At 36.1% G+C, this 25,607-nt stretch overlaps 1 protein-coding gene across 1 annotated transcript in view; it reads left to right on the top strand.

The window, feature by feature from the left end:
- Positions 1-25,607, top strand: part of LOC109421526 (mitogen-activated protein kinase-binding protein 1) — a gene marked incomplete at its 3' end in the record, with an annotated part of 82,715 nt that overhangs the window by 33,407 nt on the left and 23,701 nt on the right. Inside the window, 2 exon segments of the mRNA XM_062849673.1 lie at positions 4,839-5,379; positions 5,784-6,032.

Here is a 25,607-nt window from a genome sequence, read left to right as displayed (position 1 = left end):
GGAATCCTGGAAAGATTCCTGGAGAAATCACTAGAACAATCTCAGAAGGATTGCCTGCAAGAAAACTGTGAGGATTCAATGAAGGAAAACTGAAGAATTTCTGAAGGAACTGTGGAAGGAATCCATGTTGGGAGCCCGGGAGAGATCCCTGGGAGAATCCAGGCAAAATTCCCTGAGGGGATTTCGAGAAATCTGTCAGTAATCTCTGAAAGAAACTAAAAAGGGGTTCATTTGAATATCTTAGAGGAACCCCCAGAAGGGTCCCGGGAGAAACCTGGAAAAACATCCTGGAGGAACCCCTTAACCCTTTGAAGCCGGATTTATATCCAAGCGTTATTATGAGGTTTTTTTCAACGTATTTCTGTATTTTTGATGCTCAACAGTATAAAAAGGGTAGAATATGATGCAGAACATTTTTTCTTGATATCCTAGCTCATTCAAACTGTTCTTGAATTTCGATCCTAAAGTCTACGATTGTAACGGTAATTTCTTTAATTATGCAAAGCTTCGATTTGCAATATCTCATGTTCAGTAAGTTTTCTTTATGGCTCTACGTCCCCACTGGGACTTGGCCTGCCACGCTTCAACTTAGTGTTCTTTGAGCACTTCCACAGTTATTAATTGAAGGGCTTCCTTTGCCTGCCATTGCATGAATTTGTATATTGTGAGGCAAGTACAATGATACACTATGCCCAGGGAGTCGAGAAAACTTTCCCGACCGGAACGGGAATCAAACCCGGCGTCTCCGGATTGGCGATCCATAGCCTTAACCACTAGGCTAATTGGAGACCCCGTTCAGTAAGTCTTCTGAAAGTTAAATAGACAGTATCAGATCAGGCGGGATACCCTTGGTTATCCAAACTGTTTTTGAGTTTAGATTGCAAGGTCTACGGATGGAACGTTAATTTTTTTTTCATTATACAAGTAATCTATCATGTCCAGTAAGCCTTCTGAAAGTTTAATAGACAGTATAAGATCAGTCGGGATATCATAGGCCATCCAAACTGTTCTTGAGGTTAGATCCTAAAGTCTACGGGTGATACAGTAACTTCCTTCATTATACACAGCTACGATTTGTACTCTATCATTTCCAGCAAGTCTTTTGAAAGTTCAATAGACAGTTTTAGATCAGTCGGGATACCCTTGATCATCCAAGTTGTTCTTGAGTTTGTATCCTAAACTCTACGGGTGTAACGGTAATTTATTTTATTATTCAAAGCTGCGATTTACAATCTATCATTCTAGTAAGCCTTCTGAAAGTTCAATATACAGTATCAGATCAATCGGGATACCCTAGGTCATTAAAACTATTCTTGAGCATAGATCTCAAAGTCTACGGGTGGAACGGTAACTCTTTTCATTATAATTTATAACAATATCTAGCAGAGTTCAGGGTGATCCAGTAATCACGGTTACGGGTATAGACCTGAAGTTCGGAGCTTCAAGGTAGTTTGGCTGACCTGGAGTATCCCTATAGTGTTTCTAAATGACTTTTGAGATTTCAAGAGCTTCACGAACCCCCTGTAGATTTTGCAATGCTGTTATTTATGGCGATAGCCCATAAAACTATTCTTGTAGGTTTGAAAGACTTTACTATAGGACAGTTTGGAACACCTAGAACATTCCAAATTATAAAACATCATTTTTATATTCTTGACGAAGGTTGAATAAATACATAAGAACGTAACCAATATCCAAATTCAGTTTTTAGAAGAACTGGTATTTCAATTATTTCGTTTCTCCAAACTTCATGATGTTCTAGATTTTCAATGAAGTGTTTAATACATACCCCAACAGATTATGCAATGCTATTATTTATAGCGAAACACATAAAGTTATTCTTGTAGATTTAAAGGACTTCATTGTAGGACAGTTTGGACGACCCTGAATGTCCCAAAGATTTATAGTGGAATTCAGATTGGGCACTTAACTGTCGTAACTTAACTCAGTATAACAGATATGGCTACTGTTACGAGACCTGAAGTTCTAAACTTCAAGTTAGTTTGGCAGACCTGGAATACCCCTTCAGAGTCTACAGATTTCAAGAGCTTCACAGATCCCTAATCTACAGGCAGGGTCGTGCAATTTCGAAAGGAAAACATGACGTACGACGACTGTAGCAAATCGTTTCCCATGCGAACGGACTGCTGTGATGCTTCATCTCTCACCCAGCAACACACTCGTTCGTTGCTGCTGCAGAAACAAGTGTGTATGAAACATGGGATGATTCACTTGGATTTTCGTTTCATTTATGAGTCATTGAAATACTTCAACATGCTAAAAACACTATTTAAACCACTTTTTAAATATTGGTGCACGCCAATAGAATGATAATTATGTTTTATGAAAGAGGATAACAAATTCGACCACTTAAATCCAATTAACCGGCGCCCGTAACCATTGAGAGACTAGCGCGCACCAGTGAGACACTAATGCTCTGACGGGTGAAGCACAAGCAATGCGACCGGGTGGGAGACTACCGAGTGCTACGATGAGTGGAAAAGTTTTTTTTAACGACCGAGTCATTAGAAAAATGTATGAAACACTTGAAGTGACTCATTCAAAATGTTGCATGAAAGTGTATCATTGAAACGAAATTGTACGCCCCTGTCTACAGGGATGCTAATATTTTTGGCGATAACCCATAAAATTTTTCTTCTAGATTTGAAGGACTTGACTATAGGATAGTTTGGAACACCCAGAATATAAAACACCTTTTGATAATCTTGACGATTCTCAAATACAAATATTCCCGTTTTTACTTAATTGAGGACTCAATTTGCAACAACTTTGCTCTGTGTTCTGTTTTTTTAATGTGTGAATTTATACAGCCGTTTCTATATTGGAGTCCTATATGATCCCTCCGGCTTCAAAGGATTAAGGAATCCATGGATAAACCCCAAGAAAAAATAATGTTGATATCTCGGGAGAAATCCTTTAAAAAATCCCTGAAAAAAACTCAAAACAAATTCTTGGAGAAATCCCGGTTGGAATCCCTGAAGGAATCCCGGAAGGAATCTCTGCAGAAAACTTTTTTTAAGAAATCCAGAAGGATTGCAGAAGGATTTTTTTAAGAAATCCAAGGAGAAATCTCTACAGCGACTCCGGCAAGAATTTTTGAAAGGATCCCTGATGGAATAATTAAGCAAATCTGAGTGAAATCCTGAAGGAATACTAGGATAAACTCCTAAAGGAATCGTAGGAGGAGTCTATGAAGTAACACCGGAAAGAATTGCTAACGGAATTCCACAAAAAAGTCGTGAGGAATCCTTGACAGAATCTTGCTGAATTCCCTGAAGAAATCTGAATTAGAAGAATCCTTAAAGAAGACCGCATATGAAATCATTAAAGAAATTCCAGAAGAATTCTCTAAAGGATTACCTGAAGAAAGAAGAGGAAATCTTGAATGGATCTCGGAAAAAAATTACTCACTCAAAGTGAAATTTTTGGTAATACCAATCCGTGTGGTCAATTATGATTTTCATATAACTCAACGTACAGATGGGTAAACTATTGGTTAAATAAGGAAAAAATCCACTTTTCAGGTGAGATTTGAACTCACGACCCTTATACCGTAGACAACCCGGTCATAGCTGATATCGAACAAATTTTGATATCATAGCACAAGGTGTTATTAAAGTGTTATTCAAAAATTTATTGCATATCACAATAATAACTAAACGTGATATGATAGCAACTTTAGCTCTCAGTATGATATTGGGTAATCGAGCCAGGTAATGACAGAGCATTTTAGTTGCTATGAGATAATTCAAATCTCATCGATCTACATCATTTTCCTCTAAACCGCAAATATAACTGTCTTCCTTCTACGAACGCGATTGGTTTATTGTTGAAAATGTCGTAAAAAAATAAATAAAATGAATGAATTCTGGAAGAAATTCCTAAAGGCAGCGCAAAAGATACCCGGGTAGAGCGAAATGGCAAATGAAGGGCAAATTTTACCATTAAAATAGAATGTTTGAATGGCAATATTTGCTATTAGTTTGTTTGAAATAAGAGTTAAAATAACAAAAATAATAACTGAATTTCTATGGCATAACAACTAAAAAATAACTGATTTTGCTATTGTAATAACAAAATAATAGCAAAACGGATGTCAAAATAATAACATATTTTAATATGATGGAAATTTATGTTGTTTTGATATTGTGGCAAGATAGTATGATAGTAACATTTGTTATTATTATGTTATTATACTATTTTATAATACCTCGTCAATTACAAGTTTTACAATGATAGCATATTTTGTAATTTATGTGTCATTCTCAGCTATTCATAAAGAACTAAAGAATTGCAAATTTAGATTTGATGACAAAATATGTTATTCTTTAGTTATTGGTATGTTATTCACCTCTACCCGGGTATCCCGGATCAATTGTCTGGTAGATCAACTCAGTAACAAATTTTGAAAACGACGTATAATCAATGGTGTAGCATTGATTATACGTCGTTTTCAAAATTTGTTACTGAACTCATCACTGCTTCGGGGATTTTCATCTCCACAATTTTTGTCAATTAGCATTCGTTAATTTCATTATCATCGGAACATTTTTCACAACACAATCTCAACTAAAATTGTTGACTCTCCCAGTAGAATTCTTACTTGGTCGCAAAATACTTATCAACGAAAACGTGACTGCGAATAGCTACGATAATCACTTAAAACACTTAGTGGGCGTATTTTTTTTTTCAAGCGTACATAAGAAGCGACATCATCATCACCGCACCAAAAACAGCGCCGGCCACACCTCAAGAGACGACCCAAGACAGATCTCATTAGTTACCTATCAATATGTTGTTTTTTATTTCGTTTGTAGCCAACGACATCTCATTTCCGAACGAAATCAGTCGCAACAGTTCCACCCCGAAAAAGCTCGAAGCTGTCCGCGCGGTTTCAGTTGCAAAACTTGAAGAGTGCTGTTGGATTGGATGACGTCGTCGTCGCTCCGGCGTATTCGTCCTCGTCCATCAAGCGTTCGAGGGCGGTCGGTGTGAATTGGCTGGCTGGGTTGACTGATTTGAATATATGCAAATTCTAAGTCGCGCTCGCGCCATCAGTTTAGAATCCCGCCCGAAGAAACCACATCTAGTGAGTTGAGTGAGTAAGTGAGTGAGTGAGTAAACATCGAGTTGAGTTGCTGTGTACACGCGCTGTATAAAACAACAACAAACACATCGACAAAGTTTGTTTGTGCAATCATCAAGTGTGAAGGGGAGGAAACAAATTTTCTTGTGAAGAAAACAAGCTGGAGAAAATCTACACGACACCAGTTGATGACATAATCGAACGCGAAGTTTGTCAGTTTGGAGGAGGTTCTGCGGCAGTCAGAAGAGTTGTTAAAGAAGTGGTAAATTGGGGTAAGTGTACCAGTTATTGGATGCCTTTTAGAAACAATTCATATGGCCCTTCTTTGAAATTTTGTTAGATTCTTAAAAAAATAAAAATAAAAAAAAAACTAAAAAAAAATTGGTCATCAAAAATTTTTAAGATTATTTTCTGATCTATTGTACGAACCCTGCTTAGGAAAAAATATCAAAAAATTAAGAACCTAAGTAGTTTATAAAATATGCATATCTAGTCTACCGATTCATTTCACCATGAATTGCATGAATTTCCAATTTAGTCTTAACTGTTTCGATCAGTACAGTTTAGATTATCATCAAAATTATAAATTTTCTGTAATGATAGGGTGCAGAACAAATGTATTAAACTCACAACTGATACACTTACCCTGATTTTTTTTTACTATTTCGTGAACCAGCAAAACCACTATCGCCCACCATGGAAAGTGCAAGTGTAAATCCAATGATCAAAGTGATGCAATACAAGTGGGAAAAAGTTGATGCCTCGACCGCCTCCGCTGTGCAGCTCCAAAAGTAGATAAATGATAAGTGGTAAAGCGAAAAAAAAAACCGGCTTCCACGAAACAGATCCTCGAAAAAGGATACCCTCCAGCAGCAGTGGCAGTCGCGGAAACCAGTGTTCCAGTGTTTTTGTTTTGTTGCCGAATGTGATACGCACGAGAGACGGAGCGAAAATGTTTGCCCCGAGGAATTCATCGCCCCTGCACATCTACAACAGCGACGAGGTTGCAGCGTATCAGGTTTGTTGTGCTTCGATGATGGGTGTTTTGGCAGGTTGTTAATCGGTTTTGATTGGCTTTGAGAAAATGCAAATTGATTTTTTTGAGTCCTAACGTTTCCTTAAATTTCCTCAATGAAATCAGAATGCAGTTTCTAGAATTCATCATTATAATACATTATTAGCAATGATAGTTTGAATTATTTTAGGAAACAGAACTGCAGAAATTTCTATCGGAGTTGGATTGGGCAATTTATTTAAGAGTTCCACCAGTACTATTATCTGGAACTTCTTCAGGGATTCTTGTAGATATTTTTATTAAGATATTCCTTCTGGAATTCCTCTATGGATTTCTCCGGGCATTTCTCCACACATTTCCTAAGCTTTTTACTTCCTTAAATGTTCCATTTTTTTCTTAAATAGTCTTAAATAGTTTCTTGTTGTATTTTCTCTGGCTTTTATCCAAGAATTTTTCCAGAGATAACTACTGAAATTGCTTTAGGAATTTTCTACAAATCTTCAAAGGTATTACCAATAGTGTTTTTTCAAATAAACCTCTCCGCATTTTTTAGAAATTATTTTAGGGCTTCTCTCAAGAATTCTTTCAGTAAACTGTTGTGCAATTTACGGAAGAGATTCCAATTACCTGAAACAACTTTTTCAGGAATTTCAGTAAAAGTCCCAACTGATGTTCTTGAAGGAATCTGTAGAAATTTTGCATGGTGTTCTTGGAGGAATTCTTGGAAGAACTTCCGAAGAAATCGCTATAGGATTTTCAAAAGAATTTTTTAGAGAAATTTCGGAACTACACTGACCCCACACGTTTGAATCATCTAAGGGGTTTTGCAATATTGAAAAATGAATACGGAAGAAAATAAACCATATATTTTAATGAAATCAAAAGCTTGTAGTACAGTTGTGCCTATACTTTTAATTCACGAACACTTTACTCCTTGAATATAATGAAAAATGTTAAAATTTTGACTTACTAGAAGAATGTCGGAAACCACAATTTATGAATCAGCAGGTTACATGCCCACAAATATGAATCAGTAGAGACACTATTTATGAATCACCAAATTTTATGCCATTTTCGTATAGTATGGCTGTAGAACCGCCATCTTAGAACACATGAATGAAAAAAAGAATTAAAAATTATGAATCGATTCCAGCACCTCATAGGATGTGATCTACTTTGAACATGAAAAACTTCAACATGATATTTACACATTCAATTGACAGACGCCTGAATACTTCGTATGCGCTAAAAGATATCCCAAAACTGCCATCGGAGTTTTTAAAGCTACCAATAGTGAATTATTGATAACCAGGGTCTGGCAGCGTTTTTTAATTGTTGCTTACTATTCTCCTATGGTGGTATCAATCACCACCTCTATGTAGCGTCACATAAGGTTCAAATGAATAACGCGATGATTTCATCGAAAATCTCTTTTAGGCCCAAGTTGTAACCACTAACATGTATTCAAAAACTGTTTTATTCTATCTCATCACACATATTTTAATCAGCGTAGCCCCAAAATATTAAAAAAATCTGTGCTTTAGTCAATGATTGCTCCTGATATGCTCTACACCAAGTGTCCAGCAGCGAAAACATTGAACAAAAAGGCATCGAATCGGTCGAAGGTCATCCTGGTTTTGAATGCTGAGCATTTTTTACAAAAAAATGAAAAACTTGTGAAAAATATTTAAACAGTGCAAAATATCAGCCTATTATTCGCCTGATTCATAAATTGTGCCATGCCCGTGTTTTTCCCACATTTTATGAATCAGGTGTTTTGCTCAATCTTTTAGGTAAAGTCGCTATTTCACAGTACTTTTCCTTCATAAACACGTTGATTCAACATGTTAAAGTTAGTTGCAGCTTGATTTTTCCCCAGAAAGTCGTTCTGAAACGAAAATAGTTAGTCAATTTCTAAGTGATAACAGTCTCACGTCTTGCGAAAGTGGCTAAAAAATGTCAACATTGACAGCATAAAAATCATGCGGACAATTTTCGTTGATTTCGGATGCAAAATCGGATTCCGCGCTGTAACAACTATTGTGATGTACGATATACACAAGGATTTGTCCTACAAAAATACTTTTTAGATGTTTTGGGACAAGTTACCTTGTGATTCTGTTATTTAAAGCCAGCTGATTCATAAACTGTGGGTGATTCATCGGTGTGGGGTCACTGTACTGTTTGAAAGTATTTTTCAAGAAAATCCTTGCCAATACTCATAAAGAAATTCCTAAAACTCTAAAGAATTCTCGAGAATTTCGGAAATAATCCTGCTAGGTATTTGTTAAAGAACTTATCCAGGATTTTTTAAGAAATCTGCAAAAAATATCCCTGTTGAAATCTCAAGTAGTTCTCTTGAAAGAATCTCTGGAGAAATATCTGAAAAAAAATTCGGGAAGGAAATTCGTGAACATGTTCGTGAAGGAATCCTAGGAGAAATTTCTGAAAAACCTGGAGAAACTCGTCGGTAAACCCTTGGTGGAATTTCTTGCAAAGTTTATTGAAGATTTTTCTGAAAAGTTACTAGAGAAATCCTTCAATAAAATTCTTGGAGGATTTTCCGAAAACATTCCTGGAGCAATCCGTTTTTGCAACGTATTTCTGAAAGAATGCCTTAAAAAATACCTGAGGGCACGTCTGTAAAAGCTTTTGTAAGTATCACCAGAAAATACTCTTGAGATTTTTCTAAAGGATTTTTTTCTGAATAAACTCTTAAAAAAGCGGTGTAGAAATTCTTATAGTTATCCTTAGAGGAAATGCTATATAAACTGGGGTTTTACATGGAAGAAATTCTGAAGGAGGCTCCGAAGAAATTTTTGCCTGTATCACTAAAAATAGTAATCTAACAGTCTCTGGAAGAATATCTGCAAGATTCGAGTCAAAAACGAGACACTGAAGACGACCATCCCTTTGAGGTCGAAATAGGTTAATCGAAATAGGTTTCAATCAAAAAGGGTGACTAAAGGTTTGTTCTCCTCGTCAAGAGGGGTTTTTGTAGGCCAAATTGCTTGAAACGTGGTTGTACAATTCAGCTCGAATGGGAAAGGATGTCGTCAACTTTGAGTTCAATTGGTTTCAAAAGAAAAAAAAAACACTCATGACGTAGAAAACAAAATTATTGAGAATACGTCAGTTCCCCTACTTAGTTGGAATTTCAAAGGAAAAAAACTTAACCCCATTATCTTTAACTTATAGTTATTTCACTAACACGCCCAGGTTCATTATCACCAAGATTTTCTAAATGAGTCTACCAAAAATAATTCTTGGAAAATTTGTAAGAGAAATTCTTGAGAAAGTCTTGATTTTTTTAAATAATTCTAGCAAGAATTTTTCGAAGAAACCACTCGAGCCAGTTTCTGGAGCAATTTCTTAAAGATCCGATGAAGCAATTTTATTAGGAATTCATAGATTTAAAGAAAATCTCATTTAAAAAAATATGGAGGTTGATATTTCAGAAGATTCTCCAAGAAAATTTCTAACGAATCTCCGAAAGAATAACTAAAGAATACTTAAAAAAAATCTTAAGGATGCTGTGAAAGATTTTCCAAAGCAGTAGTTAAAAAAAACCTTTTTGAGCAATTCTTAGAAGATGTTTAAGGAACATTGACGATGAATCCGTCGTTACTTTCTGGAAGAATTTCAAGTAAGGTTTCATTAAGCGGTTCAAAAATCAATTTCAAGAGTAATCTCGAAAAAATTTTGGAGAAAATTTCAAGGGAAGCTAAGAATTTTCTAAAGGAATCCCTGAAAGAGTTCCTTAAGATATTTTCAAAAAAATCTCCGAAGGCATTCCTCTCAGAATTTCTAAAAATATCCAGAAAATTTTCCGAAGGGACCGCTGGAGAAATTTCTGAAAAAAATACCCTGAGGAATCCAGGAAAGAATTTCTGAAGATATCGATGGATGGTTTTCTAAATAAATTTTTCGATGAATTTCTGGGGGAATCTCTCACTTTGGATTTGGCGCAAAAGCATGAAATTTCCACACCTGGATGGAAGTGCAAGAAATGAAAAAAAAAAGAAATAATTCATAGTTTTTTTTATTTGCATAGGCCCTTAAACTAGGAATACATTCAATTTTATTTTTGTCCCCAATAGCTGATTTCTCAGTAAGCAACATGGAGTAATTTCGATGACATCACTGGAAGTAACTTTCAGCTCTTTACCTTGCTGAAAATCTTCAAGGAGGTTTTTCCCATTTTTTTTCTGTCGTCAGGTACACATTACTTAAACTGCTGGACCACTTTTAAGATGGGGGGATCATTTCTACATATATTATAAAACAAAACCGTAAATTAAGAGTTATTTTTTTCATTTTCAAATCGAAAAAATGCTAAAATTCTCATTGAACTCTCTTAAACATGTTTACTATAATAGAATAGTTGGGAAAAATCTTAAATATGTTAATTGTTGCGATTCTACTACGATACTAATACGAAACTTTTTAATGATTAAAAAAAAATAAAAAATAAAAAAAAAACAATTTTAAAATACACCAAAAACTATTTAGAGATATGCAAAAGAGACCTAAATATAAGCCAAAAGTAAAATAAAAAAGTTTAGATTGCCCAGGAAAGAAAAAAACACAAAAATGCTCTCAAACTTATAATGTCTTTCTAGCAAAATTTCGGCGAGTTAAAAAAAGCCGATGCCAAACGTTGACATTTGAAATACATGGATTTATTACATAACTTTGACATGTTTTCCTAGTCTGCAGCACTTCAGTGACAGCTACAAACAACTCCATACGATTCAATAATCATGATTATCTACCGGTGCCGACCGCTTGCTTGTCACTCATTTTTGAGCGTATGCTAATTACAGTGCATAACTGTTTTCAGTACGTTCGTGGTTGAAGTTATTTGCCATCAACTTCTCAGCGGTCATTGTTTTGGTAAAACCACCTCACGATCATGACGACCGGGTACGATCGGGTACGACGACGTAACCCACGCCACTCCGAATGGTGTCCCAGTCCAATTCAATATGGTAAGCCCTCCAGCTGTGGAGTTCGGTATAAGCATGATACCGATCACTGACTGGCGCACGCATACATGGACTGGGCTTTCTTTTAGACAAACCAGATTCTTCATCTTCGGGGAGGTGAACCCTTTTTTACGATCCTCCGGCTAAAAGGTCTCCTCAAGCAGGCCGAGCACCACCACCACCGCTATGGACCATGCATGAATGGAGCTCGTGGGTCATAGGAACCGAGAGCGAGATTGCGTTGCTAAGGGGTGCGACACACCACAAGATGCGGGTGATGTAAAAAGGTACACGTGAGTGGAACGAAATCGGATCACCTCTTAGACCAGCTCAGCAGTCACTTGGCTATTAGGCGAAAAAGTGTGAAAGTTAAACGTGACATGACTTTTTACGGGTTGGTTGTTACGAAAGTGTCGATGTGTTTTTGGACCGAAAAGCTATCAGTTGAAGTATATGAGGATTGAGTTGGAAGATAGGATAAAAACTCAATAATCTACCTAAATGATGGTACCCGGTAATACACTTCACTGGTAAATATAATTAAAAAAGAAATCATCAAAGTTTCGATGAACGAAGACAAAAATGTCGTGTTGTTTGAGCAAAAGCCATCAAATATAGCGTCTAGCACCATATGGGCAGGAGCACCTATTTTGGGTACTTGCTGCTATAACTCAGTCAATTCCAAACCAATTGATATGATTTTTCGTACATGACTAGATGCTGTGCGTATCTTACCGTATCCCAAAAATTCAGTCAATTAGTTGAAAATTGGCTGAGTTACAGTAGCAAGTGCCCAAAATAGGTGCTCCTGCCGAAATGGTCCCAGACCCTATTATAAACCATTTAGGGTATGGTCAAATTTTATGATTATGATTTATTTTCATCACATGTTTTCTGATAATTGAACGCTAAACAATAACATATCCACTTGTTTTATGTATAAGAACATAAAATTATGTGAAACAAATAGTAACTATAAACGTTATGGTAAACAAATATTATTTTTTTGCAAAGTACCGTAGTACCGTATACAAAGTACCTTTGAGAAAACGGCCGATATCACCGTTTCATGTTCGATACTTATCATACTTATTAGTATACGATATATTTTATGGTTACATCCATTCAGGGTATGATTACATGTATTGTAATTATAGAGTACTGTTTAATCGTGAGATCTTCTAAAACCTTTCTAACCACATAGACATGAATACGTTTACTTCACCATTCAATTTACCGATTTCCAAACCAACCAGCATTACAAATGACACTAAGCCGTCGTACAATCCACTTTAAACGAAGCAATTTGAAGAAAAAATGGCTTAATCTGCATTCACTTTCGGATGCCACATGCCTTGGCGTCAGCTGATCAGCTAAGAAACCGAAAGTGAAGGCTTTCCCGGCCCCTTCCTTCGGTATGGAAATCACTACAATTGAACCGTTTTATGCCCATTAACACGAAGCATAACTCACCGAACCCTATACAAGCAAAACTATAGAAGACGCTCAAGACGCTCAAGACGCTCGATGATGATGGTGGTGAAGCTGATGACCGCCGGAGGCTCCTCCTTACCGGGCACAGTTTCTTCGCCGGTGGACACTCGGTCCGCATCCGTCCGAGCGCTTCCAATTATAACTAGGAAGGAGGAGGAGGAGGTTCGAAGGTACGTCTACACCACAGACTGCCATCCAATATGCCAGTAGCCACCACAACAAGTGCGATCATAAAAAAAAACTCATTTCGAAAGTATTCGAAACGTGAGCACAATTAAACTAGCTTGCAGCCGTTCCTTCCTCCGGTGCCGGGCGCCGCTCCGATCTTTGGAACTTTGAATAGGGTATGTTGGGGGTGAAATAAAAATTGATTCGTATACGTTGAAATTAGTTAGATTTTTTATAAAATCGCTTATGTTGATGCTGTTTTGACAGTATTTTTTATCTGTATTAACGAGATAAAAATGTAATAAGGCTAGTTCATCTCGGGACCCACGCATTTACTTCCCTTCCGAAGGAAGAACTAACATTTTGTAAGTTTGTCGGGAGTGGGATTCGATCCCAGGTCCCCGGCGTGATAGTCAAGTGTTCTAACCATCACACCAGGTCCGCTCCAGTAGTATTTTAACATTATTTGAATGAAACCACGGTTGTCGCGAGAAGATTATGTGTACGAGGATTCTATCATAAATAAATCGAATGAATTAATATGAAACGTGCTCACCATTCAGAAAACCATCACTGTTTCAGCCAGGGCTTGGATATCTGCTCATGATTAACAGGCATCTTCAGTCTGCAAGTGCTGATGATCTTCTATGTTAAAGCAGCTGTGGGACTTGCTACGTCAAAATGCGAAAAAAATGGAGCAGAATTGATGATGCATTCACTCGCCCACTGCAAACCTACCGTGGTCAAGCAAATAATGTTAATATAATATCGAGTTTATAGGTTTTCCTTCAAAACTTTTTCCCCACATTACTCTACGCTAGCTGGAGAGTTCCATCGAGCGAGCTGAACCAAAGCCGCACGATCAAATCGCGAAGGTTGCCCGAAAATGCATGGCATCTCGCACCGCTCTGTGCGCATATGCTATTCGACATTGAAATGGTAGGTAATTGTTGGAAATGGAATTTTTCGGATCGGATGCGTACACTTGCCCCTCTTACCCAGAGGAGAGTTCAATATGCGGGGCATGAACCCCAAACTACTGGACATGAAAAATGACCCCTCATTCTTAAAAAGGTCCCACAGCTAATTGCAAACAATCGGATTTTGCAATCCGTGATAGATTAGATTCTCACGACCTAATCGTCGTCACCACCAGAGCGCCCCCGATCGGTGACAGGTGATTGATAGTCATCAAACCCCATCTATCGAGATCTGTCGAGATTCGCGAGATTGATACTCGAATGGAAAAATGACCCATAAAGTATTTCGCCATCGACATCTCGTCGACCGCTCGTCGTCGTCATGTCATCTAGGCATTACTCTTTCGATGAACGGTTGTCATGTTTCGGTTAGAGCTCGTCCCATATTTGGCTGGGTCGGGCTGTTTGCAAAACAAACGCAATATCGTACACGTAGCCTAGGTATTCCATCCATCCATAGCAGTCTAGAGGAGCGATTGGATCGCCCATCGGAGATCGAGTACCAGCCAGCCCAGAGCGCAGCCGCATCGGGCGATCAATCAATTAAAGTTAATTATCATAAACGTTCGGGCTCTCGTAGCAGCTGTAAAAGAAGCTGAGTGCGCGTGGTGCAGCATGATGCAAGATAGGGGGAGTTCTGATTGCAAAACCACCTTGCTAACGTCGAGAGTAACAACAGTCTCCGCTGCGTGTTTCTAACTTGGTCAATTATCGCTTTGATGATTACAATTACAACATTAGCGATGAACTAAGAGTGAGAGAATGTCATGAAGTTTGTGTAGACTGCAGTCCAGTGCAACGACAAGTTTATGACGATTTTGGATTTCAGACCTAAAAGCTTATCAACGATGCAGAAACAAAATCGAAAGCTTGTTCCCGTTTTCAGCTATTCTCCAATACTTTGTAAAGCTACAGCCTTAAGCTTTTCATTGGTGCATTCAGATGGCACAGGGGTGTTTGTGAACACTGTGAAATAACGCTACATTGAACAGCTATTTTTTAGACTACTAGTTTTTGAACTGTCATATCTCGAAAACAGTGCACCGAATTTTATGAAATTTATAGCATTCATTAACAACATATTGATACTTGATACAACGAAATAAAACATTATATTTTCTCACGACGAATAAAATTATACCGGTTTGAAGTTTTCGCCCATATAGAGGAAAATGAGTCAAATTTACAACACCTCACAAAAAATACTATATGGTTCTTCCTTTAATCTTAATAGGCTCTAATATATCTTAATAAAGATATATTTCGTACAAAAGTAGAAAATCTATGAATATCACAACTGGAACGTAATAACATTTATGTGAAAAATAGCATTTTTTCGAGAAATATCCAAAAATGTCAATGCATCATATTTGTTTTTCAATAATCTAAAAGTGCCTACTTTAAGACTTTTGTAGCAATTATAACATTCAAAATTTCATTCGATTCGGCTCTCCGGTTTCCAAGATATGACGGTTCAAAAATTAGTGTTTCACGAGAACGATCTAGCATCGCGATAGATTAACTAATCGAGCTGAAATTTGTACCAATGATGCACATATAAGGTTGACAAACAGTCAAAATTTGAGAACTTTTGACGCACTCTATGAAAAGTTATAGCTTGTTGATTTTTTTTTTTGAGAGGCATAAAAGATGCTTATCAAAAACATTTTGGTAGGCGTGGGCAGAATGTTTTGTCGAAATGGTTGTCAGATCGGCTTGTCACGGTCGCCATATTATTGAGTGTGATAATTTCTCATTCATATGTAATTGTTTTCAGAATATTTGCCTCAAAATCTGTTTGTTAGGTTGCCATGTTATGGAGTGTGCCACCCACATATTGTAAATCAATGTGTTCCCAAAACCGTATATTTTCATATATTAAATCATAATTGTTTAATTATATGTATATTTGTTGACAATGATTGTGTATAATCGCATTATTTGCCAAATAAAATCCAAAATTCGATTTTGTTTAACATAATCGTCTCAGATCATAAAGATAAAATTGGTGGAAATGCACAGAATCTACCGTGAAAAATCATGCATTTTAAGTGTCAAATTGCAAGTTCACTAGCAGCGCATATGTGATAACTTTGAATCGTGTTAATCGTCGCTTTACATTGTATGTGATTCTGCAAAATCGCGGTGTTTTCGTATTGGTATGAACAAAATCGGTGCAATCGTATACTACTATAAGAATGCTGTATATTTATCGTTTGTGTCATACCTGCATCGTTTACGAAATGAACGAAATCGCCGTTTATTCATTTTTACAGTCGCATATGATTCTTACTGCACTTTTAATAGTCGAATCTTAATCTCTGAAATCGTAAATGATTTTGTTCATATTTTTGTTCGATGGAGGAAAGGAAAACTTTATATTCATCACAAATAAGTTTTTATTTCGTTGGGAAATGCCAACTATGGTAGCAATTATTTCAACCAAATATGTAGGTTTTCACACTCTTCATATATACAAGATGACTTAAAATTATTGATATATAGATTCCAACAACGATTAAATTAAGTCTCTTGCACGGCACCCTATTTGGTGCCACTCAATCCGCAACAACAACGCTCCCGCCACAAGTCTCGTACACTATCATGCTAATTTAAGGTTGAAGGATTCGTCATCAACACAATCGTCATCATTGAAAATTAGAAAGCAGTTTTCTCGCACAAACCATAAATGTTTGCATTGAAAAGTATTCACTGTACTCTATTTGGCATCTTCAATACAGTGAATACAATTTCACTGCGGAAAATTCTGCTTTAACCTTCCGTAACTCGCGCGGTTGGCTACCTGCGTCAGCACCACGCTAATGCTGAGTACAAAAAGCGAGATTTTTTCTACGTGTTGTACAAAATACAACAGCGCGATCGTTCGAAGGTTAAACGAGAAAACTGCTTTCAAATTTTCAATAATGACGATAATGTCAATGACGAATCCTTCAACCTTAATTCGTTACATTGGATTCACTTCGAGCTAACAACTTTCAACTTAGCAATATGGCCAATAGATATAACGCACAGTTCTTAATCAGAGAATCTAGGTTCAATTCCTATTGAACATCAATTGTTTTTTTAATGTCATAATCTTGAGTTGTTTAACGCTACTTATAATCGCAATAGGATTATGCATTATCGACCTCACTTTTGTATGTATGTATATACCTGTTTCATGCATTGATTACGATTTCTTTGGTGCAATATATATGTGGTTAATTCAGTTGCAATTTCGATATAGCAACCAAATTGCTGGCTGGGTTCCTCAATTTCAACTTATCCACTCTCTTATAAAAAATAAGCAAGATCATGTAGATTTTTTTTTGCTAGGTTTCTAGCTACACTCTGAATAGAGTTGAAACCTCTACACTAGACCCGAAGATAGAAAAGAGAACGTAATCTTTCAGAAGCAGTTTGCCAGCCGTACGCGGAAAATGATATCCATTAAGACACTGTTGCAACTGACTCAGAAAGATACGGTAGAAGATTGGAAAGTTTTCAATTGGTCAGTCAGTCAGGATTTGCCTATGTAGTGTTATGGTCTCACGATTTGTGTTTGTCTCCTTGTTTTGATTTTGTGGTATGGTTAAATATGTTTTTCTCCTCGTTAAGCCAGTTGTCGTATGTTGTTTTTTTTTCATCGAATCAATCGAACCCTGTATGTTAAAATATAGTCGATCCTGTGTCAAATTGTTTTCTTGATTTCGCTAATCGTTTTCTACTTGTGTTCATCTCTTGTGTCCTTAAAATGTCATCGGTCCAAAATCCACAGAAACATGTAACTGAACTTCTGAACATCTAAGAGATAATCAAAAATACGCCAAGTTGGTCAGTTGATTGCAATAAAATTTTAAAATAATAAAGATTTCATGTCAACTTTTATCCCGCTACAAACACTATCAAAAATATTTGAATTCGTTCAATTGTCCTATCGGTCCTAGCTAGATGAACCATATCATTTTCTCAAGCGCAGCCTAGAAATGTCAACCTAGTCATACACAAGTAACGTTGTTCAGTTAATATAAAGCAGTCAGTTTTTGTCCAAAATGTCACGTCGAACGCATTGACGTCAATAATGCGTTTAAGTGTTCGCACGTTAGCTTTGAATCTATCAGCACAATTAAGTGCTGCAAATCTCCTTCCCACTATTGATTCTTCGGTCGATTTTTATTGCTTTATTTAAAGAAAATATGACCAACTAACATTGTAAAAATTCGAAAAAGCGACTATGACATTAATAAATTACTATGTAATAAAAATCAACCGAGAAACGTGGGAAATAGAGCCCAAACAACATTTTGAAGTCAGATGGCTGTAAAAGGTTCCAAAACCTGTCACAAATCCTACAATACTTTTATTAGGATTTGTAACGATCATCAACCTTCTCAAATCCAACCGACTTGGAACTATTGCTTGGGAATAGACTCTACTGAGCCCCGGCGGTTCCTCCTGTTCCTCCTCCATGAACCGTTGGAGGCGCATTAAAGTGTTAAAAAGGTGATATGTTTCACTAAAGAACACTACATTACAATAATCAAAATGAAACTCCTTCACTTTAATACCGTCAACCCCTGCGAACTTGGCCAGGGAGCAAGATCATGTAGAATTTTAAAATGTTATACTATTTCAAAACTACTATAACTAATTATTAAAGCTGTAGACCATAGGAAATATGTCATTAGATGATGTCTTGTTATATTGACGTGAAACATGTTTGTTAGGAGGTTATATCTTGATCATCATGATTTCTTATTCATTTGTAATATGTATGTCAAACACGAATTGTTTTCAGAAAACTTGACTAGAAGTATGATTGTTGGCTTTTATGTTACGGTTGCCATGTTATGAAGTATTACGATGTCTTATTCAGTTATTATATTTGACTTAGGGAGCATTCATTTAGTACGTCACGCGAAAAATAGGAATTATCAAACCCCCTCTCATCGCAGCGTGACGTACTCAATGGATGCTCCCTAAGTAAAATATAATTACAATGTTATCATCATACTCCAACATGGCAACTGTAACATAAAGGCCCAACAATCATACTTCGAGTCAAGTTTTCTGAAACAATTCGTGTAACGTTAAATATTGCAAATGAGTAATTGCTTGCAGAAAAATAGACTTCCAGTATGTTTGTTTGGTTGGCATACCACGGTTGCGATGTTGTGGAGTGATTTTTTTATTATTCAGTTGTTAATTTAACTCATATTATATAAGTAACATTTGCCGTTATGTTATGGTCGCGGTCGCCATGCAGTGAAATGCGTGAATTTCTTCTCTAGTTGACATATTTTACTTATACGTTTTACTTATTAATTAAAATATTTGATAGATCATTACGTCACACAGTGATGCGAGGGCGGAAAAAAGTCGAAAAATCAACTTACGTATTTTGATTCAAATGTATTTTTTCATTTTTTCTCGACATTTGAATAGTCTATTTTCAAAATTTGGTGCTGATTGAACGAAAATTGGATTTTTTCCAAAGCTTTAAAGTGAGTGTAAATCATACTTGAAATTTAAGCTCCCATATAAAATGTATGGAAAAACAAAAACAAACTTCCTCAAAGTTTTCAAATATGAGCACACATTTGTACACATTTGACGCTATATTCATTTTGAAGATTTTTTTGTCAGCTTTCAGAAAACCTAGGGGTTATTTTGCGCAAACTTGCGCAACATATATTTTTCGGCAAAGAAACAACTAGAAAGGCCTTATGTTGAATGACATTTGACCTCCTGCTTATAGTTAGCGTATTGCTTTACTTATTTTGAGAATAAAAGGAGATACATGTATATCTTCAAATTGTTACGATTGTATTGTTTCCATTTCTTTTCTTTTATCATTCTACTGTTTATTTTCAAGGCTCAGACGTCATGAAGCTTTACGGAGCCATGCAAGCAACTCATACATAGACGAGAGGTCAAAGGGAAAACATCTTTATAACTAAATTATTTCCAACATTTTCTCAAATTCTACATTGAAGAAGTTTCTATTCATTTGTATCGGCTCAGCTACCATAGCGCATAACAGAGCCGATGTTTGTTGTAGAATGTCAACATTTTTATGTGTGAAAAGTATTTTAGTTATTGTAGTCTGTGTTCGATTTATGACCGTTCCACAATATTTTCGTATTTAAAATTTCAATTGCGATGGTGTCCACGTGGAATGTGTCAAACGCCAAAAGAAAAAGGTAAATTGGCATAGACAATTTTCAGTAAATAACTACGGAAGTCTTTATAGTTATTTATGTAACGAGTTGCAAAAAGTAGATTTTTTCAACGAGTTCCATACAAAGTTTTATGCAATGATTTTTTCATTATACAACTCATTTGAGTTGCATAATGTTCATAATGCAACCCAAATGAGTTGCATTATGAACATTATGCAACTATTTTTCATTATGCAACTCATTTCAGTTGCATAATGAACCAGGTCGGAAAAATTGGCCATTATGAAATCAAAATGAGTTACATAAAATAGAAATTATGATACTGAATTGCATAAAAGAACTTTAATTGAAGCTGATGAGCAGATTTTGATGAAGCTGGGACGTTACGCCAATAAATAGGAGAAAGTTGTTTTTATCGAAATTGTAAACCCATGAATCTAAAATGAAAAAAAAAAAAAACAAAATATTTGAACTTATTAATCCATGTTTAATATACCAGGTTTTGTAATTGTTTGCATTACACACTTCTGGTAAACTTTTTTTTGTCCTGTGTGAGTAATTACATGCTTTTGTTTTTCTATCGGATATTTTGCCTAATTCAAATAGATCCTAATTTTCGCCACTTCCACAAGCATTAACCAATAACTCTATGCTCTGGCTTATTTTACCGGTAGCTGTTCGAAAAATATTTGTTTACAATATTTTTTTAGTATTGATTCCACATTTTTTGTGTTCATGAATATTAGAAATTTATGGAAAATATAAATAAATACTAAGTACTGGTGCGAAATTGTTTTAGTTGGTTCAAAAGTGTAACGGTCAAACGAACTGGTTCTTCTGATCATTTAGGAGAATTTCATATAGGAGAACTTCAACGTTTCTCAAACCGAACAATAATTTATTTTAACCGGTTCATAGCTAAGTTGGTTTTAGCCAGTTGGCAAAATCATTTAGTTTCGTTGATCTGTCATTCCTTAGGGGCTGTCCATTAATTACGTAAGGCATTTTTTGCGATTTTCCGACACCCCCTCCCCCCCTTGTAAGATTTTTTGTATTAAAACCCAAAAATTTTTGTATGGCGCGTAAGATTTCTCAATCCCCCCCACCCCTCATAAACCCTTACGTAATTAATGGACAGCCCCTTAAAAATAATAATGTTTTTTACACTGACACTGCACAGGCGGAACTTTTTATTCTTTTCAAAAGTTTATCGGATTAGTGAACCGGCTTTCCTTATCACTTATTTTGATCCTATGTTTAATCGTTCATAAAAATAAATTAACAATTATCAAGCTGGACAGCAAAATTAATTAACCGGCTCTCAAAATTATCTTTTTTTTTGTCGAATGGGCATCCATTTACTAGTGGGATGAATTTCTTGATTTTACCGGTTCGAAAATGAACCGGTTTTCCAATTTACTTATTTTATTTTTTTGTGGAAGGTTAGCCATAAGAAGTAATTATAAAACAACTATCCTCAAGAGATATACTGTAATTATTTAACCGGTTAAAAAATAGATCGGTTAGACAAAACGGTTCAACAAATAATGCACTTTCCACTTGTTTATCATCAGCATAATACCAGTTGGATGAAATCCTTGATTTTACCGGTTCAAAAGTGAACCGGTTGAGCAAACCTTTTCGCAAAATAATACATTTAATTCATGTTTAATTTCCCATGAAAACAAATTTTAAAAAAATTAACGATTTCTAATCGGAATTATAAAATATTTTTTACCGGTTCAAAAATGAATCGGTAAAATGAACCGGTTCGGCGAAATGAACCTTTTTATTGTACTATTCGCTTCTCAATCAAAAAAATCTGTTATCTCCATTGGTTCCCTTTTGGACGTTGGAGGGTAAAAAACATTCCCAAATTGTCCACTTCCCCAGGGGAACCAGGATTCCGGAACGGTCCTGAAAGTGGCCAACCTGGCCCAAAAGTTCTGAATTGACTTTTAGTGGACCTATTTTGCAAAATTATGACAAATGATGTGTCGCAAGATAGGTTTTAAAAAAAATCCTAACTTTCCACTTCCCCAGGGTAACCAGGATCCCGGAACGATCCTGAAAGTGGCCCAAGTGGCCAATGTGGCCCATAGGAAGTCAACATGACTTCTAGTTAACTTATTCTAATAAATATAAGTTTTTATAAGCTTTGAACGAATATCATGCATGTTAAGACTTTTTGCCACCTTTTGTATGGAGCCGCATCACTGTGCGTCACGGTCGCCATGTTATGAATTATGATTATTTTACGAATATAAGTTGTTTTTAAAATGGCATTTAAATCTAATGTATACTCTGTAATTGAAAGTATCTGATTGATTCCGCTCTTTCCCGTGGAACGAAATCAAAATAAATATAATTAGTTGACAATAATGCAATAACTTGTTGTAACCTCATGACGTCAACCCAAATGAAAATTATTCTATTACAGTGATGGCAGTATTGACAAGTTATTAACTACATGTAGAAATTTGGTAAACCTGGAATTATCAAGGAACTTTCATTGGGTGCCGTCCGCCGACGAAAACTTACACCATTATCTGAAAATTTATTTTTAGCTTTTTCTTATATTGATGGTATTAGTTTGTGTGGGTAAGTTGATGAGGACTCAGCCCAGGGGCGTGTGAAATCATTGTTTACCAATGTTGCTCCAGATGTTATTGTCTGCGAATACTAGAGGCAAATGTTTGACATAGTTTCAGCGGAAACATAATTTCTAGTGAAATTCATCGAGATATGTTAGGTCATTAGTTTCCCATGGAAATTTCTGAGGAAACCATCTAAGCCACATTGCAGGACCGACACTTTGATCAACTATAGGGGAGACTGAGGAGTCTTGATCCCTGGGGAGACTTGTTCCCCCCAAATTTTCTCGGAATCAAAAACAGTTTTCTTCTAGCATATTTTTTTCCAAAACTACATCTTGACAGACGACAATGTTTTGGTTACAATTGATTTTGATTGTACATTGCATTATTTTTTAATGGGTGATGGTTTGTTTTCAGTCCTTCAGAAATCTTTTAGGCGATTCCGAAAATCTCAATAACATTGTAAAAATTGAACCAAATCGTGTCAAAATTGAACAGCACTTAGTGTAAATAAAACACTATCAAACTTATTTATTCAAATAAGGCTGTTTTATAAATATTTTAATTATATGGTCGGGGTTCTGCTTAACCGAACCAAAGACCATTTTTTGAAAAGTTGAGTTTTCTTTACCATTGGATGAAGAAATTGATGATCCTCCTTCCTTGTAAAAATCCAGTAATTCTGACTGCTCTTCATGGAGTAAATTCAAAATTTCTGTTTGGCAGAACATACAAAAAATAAAATTCCATCCAACCAGAGTGAACTGTAAACCATTCCATAGAATCAGCGGAATGTTTTAGTGTTGTTCCAGATGAAGAACATTTCAAGTTATGCTCATCGCCGTCAAATTTCTAACTTCCAACCGACTCATAGTAACAATCTGTGGGAGAATTGAACACGTTATTAGAAATACGGATGTTGGAGGATACAATTATGTTTCGATGGTGTTGATCGCCATTTTTCCAAATCACATTCAGCCAGACCGAACCAAGTTCACTGCATTTTTGAATCTATTTATTCTCAACAATACAAAAATCAACTGATTTTAAATACCTGCGTTATGTCGACACACCTCATACTGATAATTTAACACAGAAGCCGTCATTGAACAACAAGGCTAATAAGAATAATAAAGCTTGAAAAAAAAAAAATCAAACACTTGGTTCGCTTTGGCTGATCGAAAAATGGCGTTTTCACGAAAATCATGCTAGAGAAGAATGTTTAGAACTTGATTCAGACTTAACGACTGACCTTCAGCTAAGTAAAATGACCTAGAGGTAACGTGCTTGGTTATCACTTAAAGGACCCAAGTTCGATTCTTATTAATATTTTCGATTTTGTTTTTGTCTTAGTTCACTTTGGCAGATCATTTTCATGGTTTTCTTCGACCAGTATAAATTTGAAGTACACAAATTGCTCCATTTTCACATCTCAGGACCTCAGGACATGCAAAGACATCATTTTACATAATCACACTTGCTCTGTACCTGCACATGCACTGCCTATAAAAAAAAATAGGTGGGAAGGGCTGAGCTGGGAGGGCTTCCGCCGTCATATTTCAAACAAAGTTAAGACCTCCATGCTATTATAATATACGCGTCCTCTCTGATTCATGTAAAGAATTGTGAATGATATCGATTTCAACTTCATGGACAATGAAAAATCGAGTTTTTTTTTCACAATCCGAATGGTTTTCTATGAAACAAAGAAACACAGTCAGCCACACTGAACTATAAACCTGAGTGCGAAGTACTGAAAAATCAAATGTAATTATATCAATGATTTCAAATAATTTACATGTATTCTTCGTCTCTGATGATTAATAAAGGCTTGTAAGTTACATGTGTGTGGAAAAGTTTCAAATAATCATAGCTGTTGTTTATTTGTGAGTGGTTGAACTTTAAGCTTAATTATCTCCGAATAAAGTTTTTGGCGCTTAGTTCGGTTTAGCAGAACCCCGGCCATATGAGCTTGGTATATACAACAGTGGCGTGGGGAGACTTGATCCCTCGAGGATTACACACACATCATACATGTGAAAAATAAAATTCTATTCGGAAGCCTCTATTTACTCGGAATTTTAGTGTATTCAATGATAAAACTTGTCACAACATAAAAAATGGGATCAAGTCTCCCCATTTTCAAATTACAGCATAATCTTAACAATTTAAGGAAATCTTATAATTTTAAATTCACCATATTCATCAAAAATACAAGAAAACTTGAAATGAAAATCAATAGGAAGCTTCTGGAGTTATATTCCCTTTAAATTAACCATGTGCTCAAAAGGGGATCAATTGTGGCCCATTTTCGAAAAATACATACATATACATGCCTCCATAAAAACACAGTTTTGAAAAAACGTTAACAATAATTTAAAGTCCTTCTGTTGTGTATAAACTTGCAAGAGATGTTTACCTTCCATTCTGTATGAAAAACGGATCAAGTTTTGTGTTTTTCTTGAAGTTACAGGCAAATTAAGAAAAAGGGATCAAGTCTCCCCAGTCTCCCCTATCCGTTCAGTATAAAACCCGATGAGAGGTGATTCAACAAATCATTACCATGCAAACTTCACATTTATTTTTAATAAATAAGTATTGGGGTCTCCAGTTAGCCTATCGGTTAAGGCTATGGATCGCCAATCCGGAGACGGCGGGTTCAATTCCCGTTGCGGTCGGGAATATTTTCCCGACTCCCTATGCCCAGGGGGGTGTATCATTGTACTTGCCTCACAATGTACAAATTCATGCAATGGCAAACAAAGAAAGCCCTTCAATTAATAACTGTGGAAGTGCTCAAAGAACACTAAGTTGAAGCGAGGCAGGCCAAGTCCCAGTGGGACGTAGAGCTATAAAGAAGAAGAAGTATCCGGGCACTGAGATTCAAGAAAATTTCCAGTTTGGCGCGCAGATTCAGAATATGGAATTATCTCAACAACGCTCAAGAAGCCAAATGAAACTTTTCCACTATTTCTCATACTTTCAATGTAATAAATCATTCATATACCGACCTTACAGCGCTTATTGTTACGCAACCTGGAAAATCGACAACCTGATGATTATCCAAGGTGCACCG

Source organism: Aedes albopictus, chromosome 2 (genome assembly GCF_035046485.1).
Source record: "Aedes albopictus strain Foshan chromosome 2, AalbF5, whole genome shotgun sequence".
Taxonomy (NCBI): domain Eukaryota; kingdom Metazoa; phylum Arthropoda; class Insecta; order Diptera; family Culicidae; genus Aedes; species Aedes albopictus.
Note: the sequence above shows the minus strand (reverse complement) of the source record. Positions and strands in the feature narration are given on the sequence as shown.